Raw genomic sequence first — 6,666 nt, forward strand, 5'->3', positions numbered from 1 at the left:
ACCTGCTTGGAAGAATTTTATCACTCAATACCTTTGCATCTCATTTCGAAACAGTAAATGACTAATTTATTTCAGTAACCGCTCTATTAATCTCCTAGATCAACAAGTTAATCAGAGATATGTTGAGTTACAAAGGTTCTCCCGTTTAACCAATATAAACTCCTTTGCATCGGTTTAGATCAACTAAGATATAAAGGTTATCAAATATAATCAATCTTAGTGCACAATCTATCAAATTCGGATTCTGAAGAAATCCACCAAGTGGTAGATCGGGATTTATACAACAAGTTATATAAACGAACGGATCCCAATCAATCAAATGTGCACGAAGTATCAAAAAGATCAGAGTATCAAAAACAAATCTTTTGGTCTTCAAATTTTCATTCTTCAAAGTACTTACACAAACAATTGATTCCCTTATGATCCATTACGCACGAAATAAAGTATGTTAACAAAAAAATTCAAGTATGTACTATGAACCCCGAACAGAAGGATGATATATACGTTGATACCAATACGTCTTCAGGTTCTTCAAAGTAACACGAGTTTATCTCGACATTTTTAATATTCCTAGTCTAACCTAACAAAGTTGACTATAATAATCTAATCAAGAAGCTTCGAGTTTTGGAGTTAAAATATGACAACCAAACTTGACATACCAACACTTGGTGCGTTCAACCGAGCAATGCTCTAACAAAGTCACCTCACTGTAATAAATGCCCAAATAGCCTCATATGTTGTTGCGATCATCCAAGCCAATCGGGAAAGAAAGAGTGGTGGAACCGATGTTGGTGTGGTATGAACAATTATACAACATGTCCAATTTTTATAACTTAAAATTTAATTTGTATGTGATTTTTAATAAATTTTTATAAATTGTATAAATGAAAGTGTTGGCACCACAAGACCGGTAAACAATTCCAATACAAAAGTTGTTACACTATCTTAAAAGATTTGCGTAAATATAAAACATTGTTATTAGCAAATATGCAGCGAGTTCCTGAAAAATCACATATTCTCTTTCTCCTTGTACAACAAATTTACAACCATCTCAAACTTGTTCACTATTCTCTTCACCAGATCCAGTAGCAAATCCAAATGGCAATTCAAATCTCAATGTTGTTAATAACAACGTACATAAAGATGTGGGAAGAAACAAAGGAAAATTGGCGAGAAAATTAGCCCAAGAAGGAGAATTTAAAGGTTTTTAATATAACCGAGTTTATGGATCATCAACGAGAAACCAATAAACAAAGAGCAGTTGATCGGAAATTCTTGAATAACGAGATGACAAGAACTTTCTCAAAACAAATGTTTCGGATGGTTTGACAAGCATAGAATTCTTAATGTGGACGTCACATTAATGAATGACCAACAAAAGTATGGCATATGAATTTTAACAGGCTAAAAAAAAATAGAAGAAGAACAACGAAATGAACAACAATTTGCATCTAACAACCCAATTGATGATGATGATGTAAATGGGAGGATATTGAACTTATTGATTAGTTAATGTAATATTTTGCTAATCTTGGACTTTAAATCAGTATTTACTTAATTAAGAGAACTATTTGACGAATGACATCTGATAAATGACAAACACCCGAACTTAGTACCCAACGTTTCTAAAATTAAGGGATGGTACCTAGACCAGTGGTTGACTATTAAAATCATACTTTGACCAAACTATTTTTAATTTTTTATAATTTTAATTTAAAAAATAAAAAATAATTTTAAAAAATTGGTTGTGAACTTTTGTCATACAGCTGGTAGGCTTTTCAACAGGTGGTAGTCGAAAGACTGTAGCGTTATAGGGTTCCTTTTATAGCTCATTCCTTGCGTTCCAGTTCATATATACCCATTCTCATAAACCATGATCGGAAGCCGAAAACACATCAATCATTTACTATTCTTGACCATTATCAACGGTCGAAACATCAATCTTTCAACTGTTTTGTAATCTGAAAACTCCCTGAAATTAGAAACTGGGACGAATTATATAGCAGATATACATTAACATGTAACATCAATTATATAAATGCATTAAATGTTGTTTTTTAAGTTTTTAAGTTCTTTTTTAATACGATAGTTTCGATCATATTGTTATTGTTATGTTACTCGAAGACGACATGTGCCTATTAAAGATATGGGTATAATTATCTTTGGGATTGTTTTGATGAGTTTTGTTGTTGTAATTATATGTACTTATAAAATCAGAATGACTACAAGACTAATATGATATTATTGAATATTTTGTTACAAAACTAATTACTGTCATGTATAAGAGGAAGAAGATACATGTTTGAATTAAATTTGTAAAATCAACTTTTTGTTAAAAATTATATAAAATTAAAAAAAAGTCAAAGTCTGACTTTGATGATCAACCATTGGTCCAGGTACCATCCCTTAATTTTAAAATTATTGGGGTACTAAAGTCAGGTGTTTATTATTTATAAGGTATCATCCATTAAATAGTTATTTAAGCTTAAGAGTAATAATTATTTAGTGATAGTTTGAATGAAGTGATAGTTTTTTCTCATACAGGGTATATCCTCGAGTTATATTCAGGATAAAGTACTAATTCACGCCAGTAGAAAAAAATACTGATTTTTAGGTTAGGATTCCTAAAATAAGGATATACTTTTAGGAGGTTTGGGAAACCAAATTAAAACTAGAAAATATTCCTGGATAAGGAATTAGATCTATAAATAAAGATGTTACATATGGATTTTTGTGAGATATACACCTTTAAAGCGAAGTTTGTGAGACAATTACTTAATTATAATAAAAGCAAGCTTAACAAAATAATTTAAGGTTATTTAATGTTTAAGGATATTATGAGCATAACAAAGAGGGAATTTCAATAGTTTTCTTGTTCATAATTTAGAGAAGATAATTTCTTTGAATTCTGTTTTTGTGTGTTTCATTCCTAGTTTTCGTCAATTATTTTTCTGAATTCTGCCTCTATAAAAGTAGTAACAAAAGTATATATATCGTACATACCATTTTGAAAACGCAGGATACCAAATACACCCAACTTTTTCGTTTGGCAACCTGTATAGACAAAATTTAATACAATAGCAACTAGACCAGTTCGATGATCATTGACAATTCGTATATAGAGTTTATATCCAACCTCTATTCAATAAGTATTCATATAGACTTAGCGTCCGTGAACCTGATTGTTAAGCAGAGTACTTGGAAGATCTCAAAAATCAATATCCAAGATCAATCTAGTCGTATCCAAATAAACTAATCGGAATTCTGCCAAGTGATTAAACTTGTTATCTATTTTTTATGATATGAATTCTACAAGAAACAAGTATCGTAATCGATTACAAATAAGCGGACATTTCTACTTAGATTTAATACGTACAAACCTGTGTAAATCCAATTATAAAGATAAATAATATAATGCGGAAAAGGAAAAACACAAGACACCAGAAATTTGGTTAATGAGGAAACCACAATAGCAGAAAAATATCGGGACCTCGTCCAGATTGAACACCACACTGTATTAAGCTTCTACAAACACTATCCTACTATTAGACTTCATACTGAAATATAGTTAAAACCGAATCCACCCTCCAAGCGATTCAGTTACAATCGCGCTCCTTATGTCTCTTGAACCTCGCAAGAATCTACGCACTTGATTCCCTTAGCTAACGTTTTTTATAGCCTAAGAGTTGCTTCAGCCGAAGTGAAGACTTTTGATACCAATATGCCTCTAACAAATAAGCCTATTTGATTTTCGTTTAGATCAAATATCAAGGTGTGGAAATATGTTTGCAATAGATAAAGCTAGCAAACCTCACAAATTCTGAACTTACGACTCCTGAAAGAACATCTCTATTTATAATTTTCAAAGACCAAGGCTTGCTTAGAATTCAATCTAAGATAACTTTAGAATCAAGCAGACATTTTAGGTCTTCAAAATACAACGGAACAGTATACCCATAGGTTCGGTTACGGAACCGTGTATAATGACTGTTCGGTTTGGAAAGTTAGCAAAAGAACTAAAAGCTATTTGATGTTCATTTAAACACCTAAAAATTTAATCATGATACAAACACATAAGTGTTTAAGTGATCTGAAAACGCGAGGGTACCAATATACACCACCAACTTTTTCTTAGGTACTTGTATGGACAAACTTAAATATAATTCCGAGAGTTCAACTTAATGAATCTCAATCAAGGAAGAATATTCAAACTTATATCTCTTTCTCTGACAGTCAGAAAGTTTACAGAGGCAAGTCCATGAACCTGATTTGCGGGTGAGAGTACTTGGTGATTCCAAAGATCAATTTCCAAGTATCAATCAAGTCGTATCCAACAACCAAGATGAATGTATCCACTTTGATTGATTAACACACTACCGGTTATATTACAATTATAAAAATAAACAATATAATGTGGAAAAAGAAATAACAAATGTTAGAGCACTGCTTGGTCGAACTCGCAAGCGTTGTTATCTCAAGCTTGTTTGTCAATATTAGTGATCAAAACTATAAGTCTTGATTTCTAGTCTACTTATAGTGATGTCTCAGACTATGATAGATTGTGCAGTTGAGCATTAGACTTCACGACGTTCATCAATTGAAGACGAAGAACTACTTAGGAGAGCTTGTGGAACTTCATCAACAAAAAGTATGTGGAGACTAAAACTCATCTATCACTTGGAAAGTCTATTTCTACTTTATCTCCTATATTGAGACAAAAGTTGTATTACTATATAGTTGTCGATTATACACATTTGAGATTTCGAGCTGAGATTAACTCGCTTACATATTTCTCGAAATATGTGTTGGTAAGCTTTCGCTTCAACCAAGTTCATCTTATATTCTTGACGAAAGTCAAAAGATGATCATGTGAAAATATCCGAGTGACATCTACATGGTTTGTGTGATACAATCATTTGGTGTAGACTTGGAATGTTTCGTAATGATTATTTCAATAACTTGAAAATTGCTTTGATGCTAATAGTGTGTGAAAACGACTATTGTCATCCTCTAAGAAAGTTTCAATGATTGAAATAAGAGTTTAGAACACTTAAACATTATTGGATTATAAACATGTTGTGCACTCTTGCACATATGTATAATCCATGTCCGGGAACCATAGTATGCATACCCGTATGCGTACCTGTTTGTTAGTGAAGTCCGGGAACTTAAGTACACGTACCCGTACGCATACTGGCGTAAGGTTCATGTCCGGAAAATTCTGCTGAGGTTGGTGGTACGTGTACCCGTCCGCATACTGGCGAAACCCAAACTCAGTCCGGGTATTTCAAGTGTGCGTACCCGTTTGCATACTTGAAGGTTAAAGTTCTAAAATCGGTTGTGTACATGAACTAATACATTTATATAATAAGGAATGCAATCTTCGCAAACCATGGCTATAATGTTCATGAATTGATTCGAGTGAATCAAACCGATTTTTCTTTAATTGTGTTCTTGTATACTTCTATGAGAATATAGCAATTGAACAACTCTTTAACTAGTTTCGTTTGAGTCATTTGAACTAGTTATGGTTAAGATGAATAAGGTTGATAAGAGAGTGTTCATATATCTAACCTTGGTTAACTACTGTTGAGCCAACATGGTGTACACGTTTAGGTACGGTTACTCAAACCTAAATGAAGGTACATTTCATTTGTGTATAACAAGCTAAGTTCGATCTAACGGTTGAAACATATTAGCTTGAATCTAATCAGGTTTTCATCTAACGGTGAATATTGAATGCTTTGTTACCAAAGTAACTTAGATTGCAAACCCTGATTTGAAAACTATATAAAGGAGAACTATAGCAACTGAGAAACCTAATCCCCACACCTCCTGTGTGATACTAGTTGTATAAGCTAGAGTCGGTTCTCCTTTAATCTTAGGTTTTCACGAAACCCTGTAGGTTAACGACTTAAAGACTTTATTGGGATTGTGAAGCCAGACCCAACTATTTTTCTTGTAGTTGCGTGTTCTGATCTTGCCATGTTCTATCGTACTGCGTATTATCTTATCTAAGATTTGCTCGAGATTGATTCTCCGATAGGCAAGATAAAAAGTAGTGACAAACATCTTCGTCTCATCGTTTGTGATTCCACAATATCTTGTTTCGCCACCATACGATTAAGATTATTGTGAGGTGAATGATAATACTAGGTTGTTCTTCGCGAATATAAGTACAGTTTATCAATTGCTTCCTGTGCACCTTGATTTATCAAAAGACGGAACAAAACTCGTAGGTATTTCTTTTGAAGACAAATTTATCTATTCCAATAGACTTTTCTGTGTGAGACAGATTTGTTTATCAAGTCTTCGACTTTGGGTCATAACAACTCTTGGTTGTGGGTGAGATCAGTTAAGGAAGTCAAGTTCGTAGTATCATGCTGGGATCAGAGACGTAAGTGTTAGAGCACTGCTCGGTTCAACCCACTAGCGTTGGTATGTCAAGTTAGTTGTCAATTTTAGTTGCCAAAATGCATTCTTGATTTAGCATACTAAAGATAGTTTCAGACTAGATTAGGTCTAAGAAGTTGAATCGAATTTATCCTTAAAGGATGAAGGTTGAAGACTACAAGAAGACATCAACAAGTACTTCATCAACAAAGGTTTGTTATTGATTTCATTTGGATTCTTGTTCAATTCTACCTTTCTAATCTATCAAGATAA

Source organism: Papaver somniferum, chromosome 1, assembly GCF_003573695.1.
Source record: "Papaver somniferum cultivar HN1 chromosome 1, ASM357369v1, whole genome shotgun sequence".
NCBI classification, from domain to species: Eukaryota; Viridiplantae; Streptophyta; class Magnoliopsida; order Ranunculales; family Papaveraceae; genus Papaver; species Papaver somniferum.